At 37.4% G+C, this 20,060-nt stretch overlaps 1 long non-coding RNA gene across 3 annotated transcripts in view; it reads right to left on the bottom strand.

Annotated features, from left to right (window-relative positions):
• The window catches only part of LOC101162358 (uncharacterized), a 176,778-nt gene extending 159,860 nt beyond the window's left edge, over positions 1-16,918 (bottom strand). The window contains exons 1-3 of one of the 3 annotated variants that reach the window (XR_013655569.1): positions 16,775-16,918; positions 3,711-3,956; positions 3,428-3,483 (exon numbers count right to left, since the gene is read on the bottom strand). This is a non-coding gene — a long non-coding RNA (uncharacterized LOC101162358). Of the gene's footprint in view, positions 1-3,427; positions 3,484-3,710; positions 3,957-4,625; positions 4,762-10,319; positions 10,521-16,774 lie in introns of those variants that run through there. The other 2 variants (XR_013655570.1, XR_013655571.1) reach the window with 2 other exon arrangements.
• Positions 16,919-20,060: the final 3,142 nt, after the last annotated feature.

Here is a 20,060-nt window from a genome sequence, read left to right on the forward strand (position 1 = left end):
GGCATTATAACGAGTCATTCATGAAAAAAAAGGTCATGAAGTTTACCAACACAGAAGTTACAAATCTGCTGTTTTGTAGAAGACTGGCAAAAATAAACATATCCAAACCCTGAATATCTTCTTATAGTTTTTTTTTTAATTATTATTTAATTACTTGATGTACTAAGATCTTCAATGAAAAGCACAAAATTGCACCATCACATAAATATTGTACAAATCATTTTTCTTAAAAATGTGTGGAAAGTCCTCTAAGAGCAATTTTTGTGAGTTTTCGCTATAGTTTAGGCACTAAATCAATGCATTGAAAAGTGACCTGAACGCTTGTGCAGCCCTAGGATGGTATGCCATCTATTATGCACAACATGTCACAGTTTTCTAAGACACCTGTGCTAAAATGGGACAATATGGTCATTATGGACACACTCAGCAACTAGTCTGTCTGCATGGAAGACACATTCATTAGAGGAAAGAAGCACCCTGTGCACAAAAAAAATAAAAAAATAATAAAAAATAATCGAAGGTAAAATTGGAAATTGGAAAAGAGGAGTAAGATCTAGAAGTAGAAAAACACTGCAATGCTTGGTAGGCTATACGGTTAAATAATGTTTGCCTCTGGTATTCCAAAAGCATTTACGCAAGCAGAAAAGATACTCATTGCATTGTCATTTATGGTGACTGGACCTCCTAACAGTTAATTATGCAAATCAAATGCAAAATGTCACCCCTCAATGCTCATGTTCGATAAATTATGTTGTGTGCTCTAAACTAAGTTGTCTGCATCAAATTTTTGCTCTTGTGTAATAGTTTTTCATTTCGAGCCCCACCTCTTGACCCAATTTCTAATGATAAGCCAAAGGGCACACAGGTCTTGGCCAATGTGGGCAGCATCACATTTCACATTTACTGCTTGGACATTTTACTTGAACTAATCACACAACCACCTGATGATAACTGTGACGAAAACAGAACGCATCCGTTTAAACATGTCAGGTATGTTTAAAATATAACCTGCATCTGATAACAAAAGAACCAAGAAGTCAGTCAGTTACTACAGACAGTATGAACTCTACAGCATTCATCAATTCTAGACTTGTTTTGATAGAAGCTGTTAAACTGACTTTGGAAATCTGCTCATCAGTAAATCCTGGTCTACTTGTTTTAGGTTGTTATCTGATTAATGTGAAAATACAAGACCCCATTAACTGATTTGGTTCTAATTTTTTATATATATATATATACACAATCTGATTACTTGGGACTTATTGCAAATTCAAAATGTCAAGTGTATTTTTATGGGATCAGAAATTATGAGATTGCAAACATTATCTGTGTAAAAATGCAAAGCTTGGCATTTTATAATAGTACAGGTAAATGTATGGCCAATCAACAGTTAGAGTCTGGGGGTGCTATTGTTGAGCCTTTATTGTGAATCTATCTTCAGGCTTATTCATTTATTCCAAAAAACAAAACCAAAAAAAACAATTGTTGGATGTCTCCAAAAACACACACACACCTTATGAGGGACAGACGCAGAGAACCGAGTTCACAGGTTAAGCATAGACAATGTTCAAATCAGCAGGTCAGCTGGTAGACAGAAGAAATGACAGGCTTAATGACTAGCTGCTGCTGTTAATGACCAGCTACACACGGCTAAGCTGGATGGAAGACGAGCCCGTCTGACAAATGCAGGCGTTCACACACAGGTGCACCCAGACGAGCACTCACAGATTACAGATGGAATCGGCCTTCTACCTCTCCTGCTCAATGAGCTGTAATTTTGAGAGCCCACCATCCAGGGCTGGGCAGCGCAGGCCACGCCCACTACTTTAACAGTCCATTAGTAGTTATTAGAGGGTCCTCAGGGAGCTGCATGGGTCAGCACACTGCCAACATGACTAAGATTAATAACCCATGAGATTTAATAGAGACAATCATACTGAGAGAGAAAAAACAGACGTTACAAAAGGAAATTAGAAAGAAAAAAAAACTAGCTGCAGTTTACTCTGATTCTCCTCATTGTTTTCATCAAATCTAAAATACCTGTACCTGCCTTTTCCATTAGCAGATAAATGCTAATAGATGGAATCATTTTGAATGACAAAAAAATATAATTATAATTGTTAAAAACTGAAGCCATAATGTGAGAAAAATCATAACTAATATTTTCCACCAAATTCTGATTTATTTCAGCAGAAAGACACAAAAGTGTTAAAAGGAATTGACATTTTTTATGTTGCTTTAGCAATTACTGTTATTTTGAAAGTCATAAATGAGGAGCCAAGTATTAAATCAAATTATTTGTATACATTTTTTGTACATTTGTAAATTAAAAAAGGAAAGCAAAAGCAGCATATATTACTTTGGAAATCCCCCTTAATGTTCAAAATATTTTCAAGTTAGAAAGCGATTGACTTTTTTACTGTGTCAGCAAAGGATGGGGTCTCTGCTCCTATGGTGACCTTTTGAACAGCAGTTCCTAAAACACGTCAAAAGGAAAGTAAGAAGCATTTCAAAAAAAAGCAACTTCATCAAAAATCTCCCTGCATTTTGTAGAATTTGTCAAAATAAAATTAAATAAACTAGTGATCATTTATATAACAAATCAATTCCAGTTTCAGTTAAATCCAAAAGGTAACTCAGGCACAAATTTACCCCCTAAGGTTGCATCACCACAGTCTGCAGGTGAGAAACTCTTGCTTGAATTGACAAAAAAAAAAAAAAAATGCAGTTGCGGCTGAGCTCACAGTATGTGCATGTGAAGGCTGTGACACGGACACACCTCCTGGATCAGAGAGCATCCAGACAGAGATTCTGCTAAACTTTTTAAAAGTTTAAAGGCAAGAACAATTGCAGAGTGCACCACCACCCCATTCACTGGCATCATGTAGTGGGTAGAGTGGCACAGGGCACAACTATGGTTACATTTGTTTTTTAATCTTATCAGTTTTATTGCAACAGTTTCAAAGCATTTGTGCTTCACTTGAGTACTTAAGTCCAATTGACTGGGCATTAAATAAACACTTTAAAGATTTCAAGCTTTAGTAATAAATAAATACAATTATATGAGAAACATTGTGCTTTTAGGAAAAATGTTGTTTCTGTAAACAGCTAGTTATTCCTCTGACTTTGCCAGTAAATCAATTTAAACCAGAGATTTGAAATATTGTTTATGCTGCATTTAAACATTCAAATAAAAATAATTCCACATAGATTGTCTCAAAAAGGCAAGAATGTTAAACGCTATCAAAAAAGGCTGCAATAATTTGGTCACGTTCTTTGAAACACAAAGCATTATCAGCATGGATTTAAGTCCCAATTACAAATCAAACACCATAGCATTTGAATAAGAAAAGATGACAGCATTACTTTTTAAAGAAGGAAGAACCTTTTTAACAGTTAAAAAAGAGGCATGGTTGTCAGAACTCACCAGTCTCTGTGCTGCAGGACACTTCAGGTACCACTTTGTTCAAAGTAAACAGGAACCTGTGCAGGCCGAACAAATTATGTATTTAAAAACTCCTGGCAGAGCCACATGAACAGAAAATAGAAACACTATTAAGGTAGGTAAAACATTAAATTAATTATCAGTACACTGGCTGCAACTGTATTACCCCATCAAACAAAATGTTGCTGTTGACTGTTAAAGAAAAAGGCTCAACTGAGCTTGGTGTTCAAAAATAAAAATGTTGTCTTGTTGGATTCAATCTTACCTGTTAAAATTCCTGAGGGAACATTTGCAGGTGCTGCTCAGGTGGTAATCTTGCAGATCCACACAGGTCTCTCCTCAGCCAACTCCGTGGAAGTAACGAATGAAGGCAGTCAGCCGCAATACTTGATAATCCTTCAGCACAATGATCCCTGCTGGATGCTTTTATTCCTTTTTCTTCTCTGCCTCAGCCCAGACTTCCTAACAGAGGAGCATTGCTGCCTACCTGTGCAGGGCCAGCCACACGCACCTGCAAGGGACAACAGGTAGAAAAGGAATCAGCAATATTCCTCACTCCTCTTCTCAGCATTGACAACTTCGTCTGATCCTCAGAGTGTCTCTGCCAAGAGTAACCGGGCACAGCAGTCCTGTTTCTTGCCAAACACAAACAGACACACACACATAAAGAAGAGCGTCTTGTGTTTTTTTTTTTTTTTTTTTTTTTTTTTTACAGCAGCCAAGCTAACCCTGAGCCGGGGCCCGGTCTTCCTTTGAGATGCTCTCTAGCCCACAAACACAAGACGGCTTTCATTATCTTTCCCGTCGCAGCGCAAGGCCTAGCTTCTAAAAGCTACTGATTTCTTTCTTCCCTTAGCCCCCTGCACAAAAGGAGGGCATTTTGTAAATTACTTGCTCGTTTCAGACCAACAAAAGGTACTTTCATTGAACCCTCCTCCCCCCCATTGCTCTCATTCTATCCTCCCGCCATTTGATTTTGCTCAAATTTGATTACAAGGCTTGAAAAAGAAGGAGAAGAAAAGAGAAGAGGAAATAAGAAAGCCCCACAGATGGCGTGTTCATTCAGTGCTGTGAATGGCTTTATATGGGCTGCCTTTATACATGTGGCAATCCAAAGACGATTCAGCCGCTCCGCTAAAAAAAGAACTTGACAAAATTATTGGTTTGGCGGCTTTCTTACATGGCTGACACAGAGAACCGGCTGAAAGAAATGTCTGCCTCCTTCTTTCTCTTCTTTTCTTTTGCCGTGTTTGCTTACACGTGTGCCTTGTCATATGAATAACCACCTGCCCTCCGTCTGCAACAGGACACATTCCAAGACAGCAAGGTCGCATATTTAGTACAACGCATAGACAGAAAATTAATAGCATCAGGTACAGTCAGGTTTAGATCAAATAAAACACCTGAGACTCAGCATGAAAGCATCTTTCAACCAGAGAGCAGAGCTTTCTGTTCTGTCACAGGTTAGAATCTTGTATCTACAACAAAACTTGTTATTCACTTGTTTTTTTTCTGCTGTAAGATTATTGCAGGTTTTAGAAAAGACGCACAAGCTCACACAACCTGACACCGTGGATCGAGTGACCAGCTCCAGCCGAACAACGTTTGTCCTTTGACTCGTTACACCATTATCAGATCATGTCACTCAGAGTCCATCCACGGCTATCAGTCCACAGAGGTCCAGAGATCATCAGTGTCTATCGTGGTCAGAAAGTCCAATGGGAAAGGGTCAGTTAATTCTCAGTTCAGGTAACTACACATCGGCATCCAGGTCGTAGGCGGTTTCAGTCCTTCTGTGTGATGAATCGATTGCAATTGCCGGAGTCAGCTGGTCGAAAAAAAATGTTTCGCAGTGGTTCTTTGATTCAAAACTTAAATAGTAAGGCAATGTCTTTTTTGGTTCTTATTTGGGGACGGGTATTCGTCAAACTTTAGCTGTATGAAAGGAAAGTTAATTCTAGGTCATTTGATTTGATTTATTTTTATTTAAAGCATTAATTGTAGTCAATACAATTTAAAAAAATGTTTTAATCACACAGATTTATCAAACTCATCACAGAAATGATGAAATGCATAGACAAAAAAGAACACACAAACAAACAAAAACAAAGACACAGTTAAGTCACATATGCTTAATATAATGATCATTAACTAAAGTCAAGTAGAGCTTGATTCATTACTTGAAAATGAGTGGGAAGAAGCAAGTTTATATAATCCCACCCCCTATAAGAAGAGAAACCATAGAAAAATGGCCGTGCTTTGTGTTTATCAACCAGCCATCATAGATTAGGCTTGTTTAGCATCTATTCCTCTGGAAAGAATTTTACTCAAAAAAATAAAAAAATAACAAAAAAAGGCGGTTTCTCCACATTAACTAAAACCTTTTAAAAACTCTGCAGTAAAAGTGTCTGTTTTGATGCTATAAGGTGTGGAAAAACCTCTTACCTGACTTGTCTAAGATTTCCAGCTACTAAACTTTATTGACTGCATTTATAATTTTAAAGGAAATTGCTATCAAATATTTTATTTTTGTTCTTTGGCTGCAATCAAAATTTAAATGGTTTAACTCTTTTCTCTTTGTATACAAAGCTAAATGGTCAACTTCACATGTTTTGAGGACATGGCTCTCCCTGTTTTTGCTTTTATGGTTTTTTAAAAACAATGAAAAAACGTTTTTTGTGGAACCACATCTCTTGGGATGGAAATTCAAATACTTTGTTTAATATAAGTACAAATTAAGGTTTCCCTCTTAGAGAAAGGTCATTGTAGGGATACTTGTGTAGCAGCCATTTGTGATCCTTGTGTACTGGACAATTTTATTTTATTAATTTGATTATTAGATAACATCTAAAAAGAACAGTGTCAAACAAAGGCAATGCACACATAATACTATCTAATAAAAAAAAGCAAATCTGCACTTCTAATGTTTTGGCTGGTGCAAAAGAACTACAATTGAAACAACAAAAAAAGAAAGAAAAGCAAAAAAAGAAAGTTCAGGATTGTCTTTGAAAACTTCAATGATAATCTAAATTAATCTAAAATATTCCATAACACTTTTCTGTAGTATGTAGCCCCATTTAAGCAGGTTCTTGTGTTATTGTTGCTCATTGTGTTAAACTGAATATTCAAACTTTGTCACTAACCCTGCATCCATCCAATTCCCAGAGGATCTGTGATGGGGCTGACTGCAAGTGTCTAGGTAAACCATAACAATCTGAGTATTTTTTATTCAAAAATCGCTGTAAATCAGGAGCAGATGCAAAAGAAAAAAATGCAGTTGGGAAACGTTGGTAGCAGTGACATAAAAGCTACAATTGGTGAGTAACAAGCTCCCTGCCCCACTTGCTTTGAAAAAAAAAAAAAAAGTTGATTTCAGTGCTTAAAATTCCTTGTTATTTTATAATGCAAGTTGCCTAGCAACAAAAACAAACAGCCTTAAAAAGGTCTACATATCCAATGTTCTTAACATTCTTGATATTTTTTAATATGAATTGGGATTTTAAAAGATGGCATAAAAACATCTAGAAATATAATCTACTTCTAATATGCTAACATCTAACTACTGATAATGCTCAAGCTCTAAACACATAAACAACACAAGCATAAAAATGTACTCTGATCCATTTAAATTAAAAATTGTGACGTCACCATAATTTCTTGTGTTTGCTCAGCAAAATTGGAAGTGCAAATGAGTAAATGAATTATCAATGACTAACATGTTGATATAAAAATATATAAACCACAGCACCATGTAGTTCTTTTTTTTTTTTCATCTTTACTGTTTTATCCCTTTCGGGGTCACGAGGCTGCCGGAGCCTATCCCAGCTACTTGTGGACATCCTGGAAAGGTCGCCAGTCTGTCGCAGGGCCACAATCACACAGATTGTGTGATTTTTAATTTACACCTATGGACAATTTGGAGTAACCAATTAACCTGAAGCATGTTTTTGGACGGTGGGAGGAAGCCAGAGTCCCCAAAGAAAACCCATGCATGCACAGGTAGAACATGCAAACTCCACACAGAAAGGTCCCCCATTGATGTTCTGGTTCAGGTCCCCCAGCCAGGACTTGAACCACTGCGCCATGTAGTCTGTCTGGAATAGGCGTTGTGTCACCCAACCCATGTGTCAACCAGACCCGGTCTCCCCAACATGTGACATATTTGCCCATTTTATTGGAATAATTCGGCACGTTGTTTTTTTTAAACCTTCAAAGTTACATTGACGCCAGAATGGCAACTAATCACAATCAGGATTAGTTGCCATCAGGATTGCAGGGGGGACCCCTCACACCCATCCCAGAGTCACTTCCTCCTGCCGGCATCAGGGAGGAGACTGCAAAGTTTCCAAGCCAGAACCAGCACACTCAAGGACAGTTTCCTCCATCAGACGATAATCAAGCTGCCCTACCCCCTCTACCCCCTCCACTCCCTGCTACAAACTCACACTAAAAAACTTTCACACCTGTTCAGAACATCATCTTCACCAAAGACTGCCATCACTGACTCATCTACTTACTGTTCTTAGCACTGTTGTCATTTTAAACTGTCACTTTAACCATCTCATTGCTCTTCTGCACTGTTTAGATTGCTGTTATTCTTTTTATTATTACTGTTATTTTATCTATTTTATTTTATTATTTTATAAGCTGCTTGCACTGTGGGGTGAGAGGAAAGTAATTTCATCTGTGCTGTATGTCTTGTGTATGCAAAATATTTGACCACAAAGCTGACTTTGACTTTGACTTGACTAAGAAGACGTTTGAACATCCAATAAAGACTTTTCTGAAATTGAGAACATTGTTTCAGTTCATAAGAAAACCTTCAGCTGCTCCCACCAGCAGTGATATGAGCTTTAAACTGCTGACAGCAGCTCTGACAGCCTCCATATCTACCACTTCAGATAAATTAATACAAGCAGTCATCACCGCCAGCTGACCCACATTACATTTTCACTCCAACCTGCCTGACTGAGGATCATCACAGAGAAGCAGGAAGCCACCTTCCCCAGGATTCCAAGTTCTTCTCTTAATATTATTATTATTTTATGAGAACAGTGTTATTTTGTTATAACAGATAAGAACACAGATCCCTCACTGTGGGAAAGGGTGCATAAGTAATCATTAGTTTGGTCTCCATCGACAAACCTGAAGCAATTATTGTCTCAAGATAAAAACGGAAAGCAGAAGAGATTTTTTTAAGTGGAAAAAAAAAAATAAACTACAGATAGAAATGACCTTAATATTATTTCTCTCTCTGGGCATTTCCAATAAGACTCTTCCACAGTAGAGTTTGATAAAAGGATTATGCAGCTGCAGCCAAATCTGGATGTGGAGGGAAAGCTGTTTGATTGAATAATTCTTGTTTCCTTTCTGCAAAGCCAGCAGTCCTCTTTCAAAAGTAAAAATCAGCATTATGGCAGATTTACACATGTGCACTACCTGTCTGGGGATGTGGGTGTGCTGTACTGTCTGAATGTCTGCAATATTTGCATGTTTTATATAATAAAAAAATTAAAGAAAATACTTCAAATTGAGTTTTATATGAAAGTCTGGTACAGATAGTGACCATTAAATATTTTACTGATTAAGTTGCCAAAAACGGTATACATCTAACCCAGAAGCTTGCTTTTAAGTAAAGTTTATGACTGTTCCTCCTGACATTGTCACTAAATTAGAAAGAAAACAAAATTAATGTAATCGCTATACCTATTTTTGTTGTCTTAAAGTATATTTAACGATTTTCTTTTTGAAACATGATTATCAAGAAAGTAACTGGGAAGAGTTTAATTCCTAAAATTAAAAAGGAAAAACTTGTTTGCCTTATTTTTCTAAATAGTTTGAATAGAATTTAAATTAATTGAATATGGTAGTCTTTTTAAATAAATTTATTTTTAAAGTTATTTAAAGAAAAAAGAAAAAAAACTAAAACTTGCACAGAAAAAGAAACACAAAATGAAATAAGATGCTTTTTCTTGGGTGTTTGGGGATTTGAATTGAGTCATTTGGTGCTCAAAAAGCTGTTAAAAAACAAATTACTTTTCTGAATCAAATTTCATTTAAAGTGCAGGAATAACAACATGATTCATCTGCCTTTATCAGGCATCATCAGCCGTCAGAGCAGAGTGTTGTTAAGGCGCCTGACCTCGGTTTAGTTATCACAGCAGGGCTGTGACCTCAGGACCTTTAGTCATTACTGCCGTCTCCTCCCATCAGCCCTCCAGAGCTCTGATAAAGCTCTCTGAAACGAAACATGCTGCTGGAATGGAAGTGACACGAGATTCATGTATAATGTGATGGGACAGAGGTGGAGTGCATGCTTTCCCCCAGAAAATTGTCCTTTTTTTGATTACCTATGAAGACCAAAATGTCCTCATGTGATAAAAGAGGCAACCAAGTACAAGTTCTTCCTTGTTGTCATTCACCTCTTGTGAGGCTTAGTTAAGGATTATCAGATACATGTTTCAATATAAGAGTAAGTTGTGAGTGGAGGTTGGTTTTAACGATGCATTAGAAGTAAAGGGGACTGAGCTGTGAAGGCTCCTCCTCCTAAATTTGTTTAGAAAAAGAATTATATGTATTACATATATCTGCACCAGCGCAATGACAGAATCCATTTACATGTAATGAAAATAAAAAGGCAAGATAGGAGAAAATCAAGCTTCCCGACAATGAACATTATAAAGATAATTAAGCTAATTTTACAAAATCTTCTAGTGTATTTAAAAAAATATTATCTAAAAACGATATACCGGTATTTAGAGTGTGTGTGGAAACATTCGTAGGGTTAACTCAGCAAGCCGGATAAAACTAAAATAAACCAAGAAAGAAGCCCAGAGTTTCACACAAAGAGAAAACTAAATTACCAGCAACTTACAAAAGCAGGTAGTAGAACTTCTTCGTCGTTTCTCCTGTAGGTTTCACAGCAGCTGCCATCCCTGCTGTTTCGTTGATGCCTTCTGTTGATGCTTCAATACTTTTAAGAGCCATTTTTGGAGAGCCCTTAATATTTTTACTCTAGTAGAAACTACTAAAGTAGAAACAATGACTAATGAAAAGCAAATCTTTTACTGAGATGACTACTAATGAGGTACAGGTGTGACGGATAACTCAGGTGTGCACATGGAAACTGTTCAAGTTACCTAGAGACAAGGAAAATCTGAAACAAAGTCAAAGAGATTTATCATTTCATGTAGACACTAAAGCATATATCACCAGGGTTCAAGAGAACACTTCATTCAAACTATATTTACAATGGGTTAAGAATGCAAAAGTTTGGCAGGAAGCTGTGTCAAGTCACAACAGGTGAAAAGATATGAATTTATTAAGAAAGTTGGGTAGTAATGAGGGACATTTGCTCAGTTACATTCATTTAAGTACCTTTTAGTAACTTTTGGGAGTTTTTCTGCACCATACTTTTTATTGAACTCAAGATGTATTAGTCTGGTTGCTTACTTTGTTGAAACTATAATTTTGTGGAAACATAATAGACACTAATATACCAAAACATCAGTTTTGGCAAATAACTGCTTTGAAAAGGTAAACATTCTCATGGTTTGAAAGCGTAAAGTAACTCAGCATTGACTGAGCAACCACGCCAAATGTACTAGTGTGTCTGCAGCAAATGTTGGGATGTAGAGAGATGTAAATATATCACATCAAAGACATCGAAATCTTGTTTATATTTGTAAAGCGGCAGTGATGTGTTGGAGTTTTTCCTCAATAGAGGAAACCAAAAGCGGTATCACTGCATGACAATTATAAGCCCACATCTGTTTCAGGATATCAAATCCTGACAGAAGGACAAGAAACAAGAAGAATATCATTCTAAACAGTAAATTAAAAGTCTTTGTTTTAGTTTCAGAGGATAGATTTTAGTCCGATTCCAAATACTTCTCCTACCCTTCTGGCTTCTCCCTACCCCGGCAATTGTAGGGTCAGGAGGTGTAGGGCTGTCCAAAATAGTTTTTGTAAGGGGATACCTTACAAAACATCCCTGTGGCGGAGGGCCTTGTATCCCTCCGCCACAGGGATGTTCCGCGTACCGCAGAGGAGAAACACATTTCTTTTCGTGGGTGTACTCTAAAGCAGTGATCCCCAACCTTTTTAACGCCACGGACCGGTATGACGTCATAAAAGTTTTCAGGGAACAGTCTTATAGATACGGCGGCTGATTCTTGTGGCGATGCCACGATTAAGGAGGAGCAGGGACGTGACAAGCCGAACTCTGTGCTTTTATTTTGACAGGCTTGTCATTGTACATTGGACAGGTTTCATCATCCTCTCCCCTTCCCACACTCATGGTCCAAGATAGAAGTACTGTCTATTAAATGTAGCTTTCTTTTTTTGGAAGTGGAAGGCTCTTCTTCTGCCTCCTTGCTGTTTTCCTCTTGGCAAAGAAACTTTCCAAAGACGTTTATTTTTTACTCATTTTGCTAGCTCCTGGGTCTTATTTTAGCAGTAACCTATCACGTGACAGAAGAGTGCCTTGGCCTGCGTCAAGAGACCATCGGGCAATTTTTCAAAATAAAACATCTTTCAGATTCTGAAATAAATAAAACGGAAGTAATGTAAGTTATTTATTCTTTCTGTGCGGCCCGGTACCAAATGACCCACGGACTGGTACCGGTCCGCAGCCCGGGGGTTAGGGACCGCTGCTCTAAAGCACAAAAGTTGACATTTAACTGAAGGTACTGTTTTTGGTTTTAGCATGACTTAGCTGGCAGCTACACGCTAACGTAGCTGACCGGTGACTATGGATTACGTCATCGAGTGGGAATGACGTCTGGATTAGAAAATGCCATTTTTCCATAACTCTCCCTTTGGAGGGTAAATGTAGGGATAGGGAGAAGAATTCGGATTCGGCCTTAGACTATAAACCATATTAGTTCAAACGATTATAGAGTAAATGAACATTTTTATTAGCAGTTACATTTTTGCTTTTACTCAAGTGCTTCAACTTTAATAATATCCTTTTGGAGTACTGCTACTTCTCCTTGATACCGTTGTTGGACATTGGTCTGAATTCTTTGACCTCTGGTGGTCAAAGAATTCCCAAATCCAGCAGCTCTCTTTTAGCATGGTTCTTCTTGCAGCTATCAGAAGTCTCTTTTATGCAACTCCTCTGCAGGTAACAAACTGAGTGACTACCCAAGAAATTCTAAAAGCTTTGGTCTCAGTGCATTAGTCTCGCAGTAATAAGTATTTGTGCATAAGTCAAGATTTTATTTTTTTTAATCGAAAGGAAGTTTTGATGAAATATAAATTTATTTTTTTATCATCTGCAGTGAAAAGAAAAACTGGCAGACCTGCAGAGTGGCGAGACACTGACTTCAGATGCAGGGAACTAATGCACAAGTACCATAACTTTTAGTACACTAAAGTAAAAAAAAAACTATAAGATATAAAAGAAAATATCCACAATCTGGTTTAATACATCAAATTCTTGGATACTGGAATTACAGTTCAGATTTATATGGATCTATCTGAAAAAGGCTGTTTTAGAACAAAAACAAATACTATAGAATCTTTTAGTGAGTTATATGTTGTAAACTATCACAATAAATAAGCTAGTTTGAAAAGAAATGTATACACACACTTGCAAAAATATACATATATACACATTTTAAATCAAAGCCAATGAACAAAAAAGCACAAACTTTTTACATCGGGTTATTTAAAAAACTTTTAATTGTCCAGCCACCCCCCTGCCAGCATGCTGCCATCCCACTGGTACCGCTCAATTGTTAGAAATCATACGGTAGCAGCACGGACAAACAACAAGGACTGTTGACATGGGCCGGACCAGAGGTCAACTGGTGATCCTGGACACCGTGGGTCCAAATGGGGAGAATTGATGCTGCTCAAATCTTATCATGCCGTTGACAGAACCACAGCGACTCAGAGACCTGCATATTGACGAATTGCGGTTGATGCTGAGAAAAATATGAAGAAGAAATATCATTGTGCTTTCTTGGGAGGTATATTGTCTATAAAGGTGTAAAATTGTAACTCAACTATATTATAATGTGTGCTCAAAATCAGAGTTGCGAATGGTCAGTGGTGCAGAATGGCCTGCTTTTTATATTCCCGCCAGCTATTGGGCAGCCGGTGGCACTTAATATGCTGCTGCTGGCCTGCAATTTTTCACCTGATTTCGTAATGACGTCATCCCCGCCTGACTACCGCCATCTGCATTTATAATCATGCCAACAATTTTGTTTTTTTATCGAGTGGCGGCAGCTACTCTCAAAGATTCTGTTGATGCCTCCCCATCGTGCGGTGGTAGTTGTATATGTAACCGTAGCATGAGGATGGGTCAAATAAGTATCTTTATCTTATCTTATCTTATCTTAGTTCACAGAAAAGCACTAGGTTCATCCAATTACTGTATGAAGACCAGAGATGATTGGAGTAAAACCCCAAATCATTGTCCTTCCTCTGCTGTGCCTGACAAATGCTATGAGAGGTGCTGATGTGTTTTTCTTTCTACACAATAGCTATTTCTCATGGCCAAACAACCTCACTTCAGTCTTTTTCTTACCATAATGCTATGCCATTAACATGTTTATTATAGTGGACAAGAAAAAAACAAGTTTTTCTTTGATATTTATTCATTTAGAGTAAATATCTTTGCAAAGAGAGTGAACAGCAGAAGTTGCTGGAGCAGAGTTCCAAATCTCTGCTGAGGTACTCCCAACAAAGAACCTCCTTTTTCCTACTTTTCCAAAACTAATTATTTAAAAAGGAGGGGATTGAATGTTCAAAGACAAAGCATCGTTCTTAGAAAAACTATAACAAAGCTTCTGTTTCTCTGTGTGTGCAATTGTTTTCTGCTGAAAACCATTAACAATCAATAAGCGTGACAGTTACGCACAGCTCAGCCTTGGATATTTTCCTTCATTCACCACAGATTCAGACTAGGCTAAAAATATGTTTAGATACAACATAGTGTGAGGCAAGAGTATTTCTCAGACATTGACTCTGCAAGTTTTCCCACTTAAAAAGATTAGAAAGGCTCCTGAAGGCTGTTAAATTACAATTCAACTATGAGAGACAGAATGTAAAAAAAAGAATTCAGGAAATCACATTTTATCACTCAATGATTTTTTTTGCTGGTGCAGGAAAAACGTATTTATCAACGACAGAAAATTAAACCTTTTTCCCTCGCACTTTGTCTTTTAGTAGCTTTGTCATCCTTCAATCACTACCTGTATTTGTCACCTTTTTGAACTGGTTATCAGTTTAAAAAAACACCTGTCTACACCTGCAAACAGTCAGACTGAAATCTGTCCACCATGGCCCAGACCAAAGAGCTGCCTCACTATTTTCAACTACATGTTTGACATCTAAGAACACATTTTGTTTTTGGTAAAATATCTCATGCTATAGAACAACAAACTGTAAATTGATCATGTATTTTCCTTTTCTGATAAGGGAGCTATCATTAAGATATTTTTGGTTGTGTTTTTTTATTTTATTTTTTTGTGTATTGTTTTACCACAATGAGTCAAATCAGAATACTGAATTATTACGAGTAAAACTTTGAAAATCTGAACTGGTGCAGAAGAAATTATTAATAAATGTGTAGCTAGAAAGTTGAAAGATCTGGCAACCACTTACCATGGTTGGCAACATGATGTACAGAACGAATGGAGACAATAGATTTAGCATGCCTGTAATAAAACTATCATCAAACACTTAAATCCTCAGAGGTCAAATGTTTTTTCGTTCTAATTTTTCCAGGAAAACCCTTTTAAAGCCATCTGTGGTCACAAACTGTAGTTCCCAGACCTGCTGTCTTCTTCCTGCATTTCTGCTGTTCTTTGTCTTAGGCAGGGTATCACTGAAAAACACTAAATTTCAAGTCACAAATTCCCACGTTCAGAGTGTTTTGCTTAGGAATAAATCTTTTTTATAAATTTCAGTCAAAAAAAATCTGGAAATTTCATTTTTTAAATACAAAATTCTAACATTCAAACCGGAACGTTTTTTTTGCAAGAAAAGAATTACAATAAAAATCCCTTTAAATAACTCGTTCATGGCTAGAATGAATCAAAATTACACCTCTGTAAGTAAAAATTATTTTCATAATTCCAAATTTTTAACTTTGCTGTAATTTTATCATGCATCACATTTTCAATAACAATCAGAGATGTAAACTTGCTCAACATCCTTCTCCTTTCTCTTTAATCTGCTCCTCCATTAAAGTGGAAAAGGCTCTCAGAGGATTTAGCTGGTGATCCCAATCACTTGTTCCTTCATGTAAACAACTTAGTAGTTGGCATGGGTACCCAGAAAACAGGCATAAAAAAGTGATTAAAAAACATGTGAGCAGGAAAATGTTTCTAAAAAATGTGCATGAAAATAAAAAATCATTTAAATAATAAGTATAGCAGCTGCAACAGGCAGATTAAAAATGGAACTGTTTGATCCACAAAAATCAACATAACGCGTACAGATTATGAAATGCTAGAGTGAAAAATTATGTTTAAAAATAGTTTTTGTTTTTCTTTGCAAAATAAAAAGTCATAAAAGCAGTTAAACAGTTTTAATGACCACTTTAAGAACACTAAAAATAATATTGAAAAAATTAATCGCAGCACTTGAAAAAACTTCTCTGTGAGACACTTGAGATTCAAATGAATTCATGAAAAAAAAATACTCCAATTATTGAACATATTGTGGCAAAGAGTGAAAGTAAGCGCCACGCCTACTGACAGGGAAGAGTCGCCCACAAGACCTCCATCCTGCAAATGATTGGTCAAGAAAAAATTCCTCTGACAGATGGCTAAAACTTCAGTCAAACAACTACATGGCTCCACTTGACCAACTCAAATTTCAGTTTGACCACATGACACATGAAGACCATTCTGCAACTTCAGCAACTTCTAATTAAGTTCCAAGAAAACTGACAAAAAGAAATAGGTATTGCTCCCTTCTTTGCCTCAGCATGCAGACAATCAAGAGTCCTCTGATGTCTCAGCCTCCAACGAACACTATTCAAATGCCAACTGCAACTTACTAAACACATGCAAACCCTGAGGAGTCAAACTTTGAATTGTCTCCCTGCGTCTCCCTCAGGCAACAGCACAGTCTTTCACTTCAGCGCAGACAATAAATAAAAAAATTATAGCACTGTTCCCTGAAGCCTCTTATTGTCGTTTCTAATCAATCTTCTGAATCACAAACAGTCCCACAACTTTTTGTTCAGTTCTATCAGCTCATGCAGTTCCCAGAAGGCATTGCCTTTTAGACTCCTGCTCTCAAGCGACAGAGATGCCTGGAAAAACAAATAACGGCAGAAAACAAAACAAAGTCTCCCTGAAATACCTTGTGGATGCCCAGAGGAAGCCGCTGGACAGACAGATGAGCAGATAGGTTTCCTCTGTCCTCCTCTCTCAGGCTGCCTCCTCTCTCTGTGTGCTGTGGAGAGCGACTGCTCACAGCCCGCCTGGCATATCTAATTAGAGCCAGGCTGTTGCCACAATCGGGCAGAGGATCTACCTCTCCAATCTCTCCTGACTCAATCTTCCCCATCTCTGATTTTCTTTTATATTTATGCTGGAATATTTAATTGTAGACAAAAGGTTACTCTGGGCTCTATTCATCGCACACAGGCAGAATAATCTCCTTTAAAAGGCTTGACATTTCAGGCTTTTCAAAAGGGGCTGAAAAAATTATATCCCCGCTTTTGTTAATCAATGAAGTAGAACTCCCCCGAACAAAAGAATTAAATTGCTTGGTTGGGTTAATAAAACACACAGAAATAGCTGCTTCCTGTAGGCTTTTGTGCTGGCAACTGCCCCCCTTCTCTCCTTCCACCCTCTATATGCAACCAGCACTGTAATTCCATATGATTTTGGGGGGGGGGGGGGGGGGGGGACTTCATTTCTCCACACAGTTGGCTTTTTAAATCCTTTTGAATGTGCAGCATGTGAGGCTGATTGGGACCTCTTGCCTGATCCTGGCAAACTGGCTGGAAGAACATGCTCTCTCCATTTGAATCTGACTTCCACCCGGGAAAAACACTGAGCGCAACACAGTTTCAAATTTCTATACTGTCCCTGCCTGAAAAAGAAAAAAACAACATTGTAATTATGCAAATGATAGGGGCAATAATTAGGCCCTTTACTGTCTCATTGTGTTAGCTGCCGTCGCTCTTCAGTCCAGCTGTAGGAGCAACACAACGGGACGTGCTCTGGTTTCAATTGCTCCACACAGACAGTCTGCAGATGTGAAAGCCATACTCCTGAGCCAGGATGAAGTGGATGACTCCAATTTGCAAAATACTGCACAGCAGAGGTATGTTATAAACTTAGCTCTGACAGTTTAACATGTTAACACCTTAAGTAAGGTATGTACGCTGTACATTTATCAGAGCAATCTGCCTGTTCAGTTTTTATTTTATTTTTATACTATTGGCTCAAACTCATTTTTTGGTGACCTTCAACATGGTACCACTTTCAGAAATACAATATTGTGTTTTTTCCTTCAACCAGTGGTGATTTTTTTCATATATGTTGTAAAGATGATGGGAAAACTGCATGGCTGTGTAAAGTTCTTAAAGACCCACTCAGATGAAAATTATGTTTTTAGTGTTTGTTTAACGTGTTTTTGTGGTGGCATTTTTCTGATGATGGAGGACACAAATAAAATTAAGATTCTATTTGAATTTCTGAGTATTTCTTTATTTAAATTGTTGTGAATCAGGAGTAGACAAAAAAAAAAAAGCTTGTGGTTGCTGAAGGTACAACGCCAGGCCACAAGGTCCCTGCTCTGCATCATTCCGATGCATCCACTTACAGACAAATAGATCCATGTGTGGATGGATGACTCCAATATTGCTCGCCTTTTTTGTTGCACCGGTAATGTTAGGCTGTAGTTGTGAGGGGCTTTAAGGTAGCGGGAAAGAGTATAAACATATGGATGATGGGAAATGGGGCGCGGGCTTATAGTGCAGTGCCTCCCACAACTCAAAGGCGGATCTCTGATGAAGTCCTGCCGCTCTCCAGAAACTCCTCTAGAAAAACAACACACGTTTTTGATTTGAGTTAAAATGGCTTATTTCTAATTAAAAGACTACTGTGAATGCTTTGAAAACAGATCAAAAGATGATCGGAGTGGGACTTTAGTGTCATCACTCTGCAAGAAGCCAGACATTTAGTGGAACTTTGTATGTTTTTCATAAGTTAACCTTGTCTCTTTTCAGCCTTTCAACAACTATTCTGTGATTGGTCAATCAACCATTTTAGTGGGAGTGTTTGAGGCTGAAAACGTGCTGCTTCTGGTTCTGACCTTGACAATTTTTCATGTCCATGACAAATCTTTTTTCTTTTATTAATTTGAAAAATAAACTTTCTCCTTAGCAGCTGTCATTACCATGTATGGACATGGGACAGTGGGAGGGTCACCTTTTTTCACTTTCCATGGGGGATAAAACGTCATGGCCGGAGAGATCACTGCTCTTGGTCTTGTAGCAGCAACAAATCTCACTATTTGTGGAGTTTGAAGCAGCCTTTACAGTTATGTTACTAAAATAAGTCACATCTGGATCTCTTTTCTACCAAGTTCCAGTGTTTATATTCTCTTGTAAATGGGGCTTTTTTTCCCCAATATCAATAATTTAATAATTTGTGTTAAAAGGACTGGTTTCAAAAGGTCCAGAATGGATGTTTTTTATAATATTAAAATTGCATTGTCATACATGCTGGATATGTCTTATTTTTATTTAACAGAAAATAAAGTAATAATATTATTATTATTTTTTTTTTCTAAATACCATAATATGCAAAAACACTTGAACCATACTATTTCACAAACTAAATAATCCATTTTAATGTCTTTTAATATTAATGAAAGCCATGCAAAAGGTGCATGGCTTCCGGCAATTGATTGACTTGGATACTCTCCTATTTTCAAACCATGCAACAACTACACATGGTGTAAAACTTAACAAAATGGGTTCATGTAAGGACAAAGACATTTGGTAATATTATACCACACTAATGTCAGTGACACCAGTGAGTCACCACATAGATTGCTGCTTCTGATAAATCTCTGGGGATGAGAGAAAAGCTATTTCACCAACATGCATCTTAAAAATCAATATATCAGTAAAAAATATTCAGATCTATTAACAATAATCTATTTAGCTGTAATAACAGTTAAAGAGAGACTAACAACATTTAGAGTTAAGTTTCAGCATGGATTTGTCAGCTGCTCTTCTCAGTCTTTTGTGCAATTGGCTGGCCTTAACAACAATCTAAGCTATTATAAAAATGCTTGCAATTACTTAAATAGCTCGTGTGTGACCCGTACATGCACGCACACACAGTTGTCATGGCTTCTTCTCAGGTCTAAGGTGTCTGACTCTTCTTCCTCTCGAGCTTCCAGAAGTGACAATGAAAAGTGATCAATTGACCCCTAACCCTAGTAGCTGCAAACCCTGTGCATTAACCTCAAAGCCAAAGAGGTAATTAACCCTTACTTTAAACAAACTGGGTTTACTTTCCTTAATGAACTGACTTAAAGAGATTGGGCTGCTGGCAGGGTCACTTTAACAAACTAAGTTTCCTTTTAAAACTGTTGTCCAATTGTGTTTTTGATCTATTTTTTT

This window comes from Oryzias latipes, chromosome 4 (genome assembly GCF_053564925.1).
Source record: "Oryzias latipes strain Hd-rR chromosome 4, Olatipes_Hd-rR_3.1".
NCBI lineage: Eukaryota > Metazoa > Chordata > Actinopteri > Beloniformes > Adrianichthyidae > Oryzias > Oryzias latipes.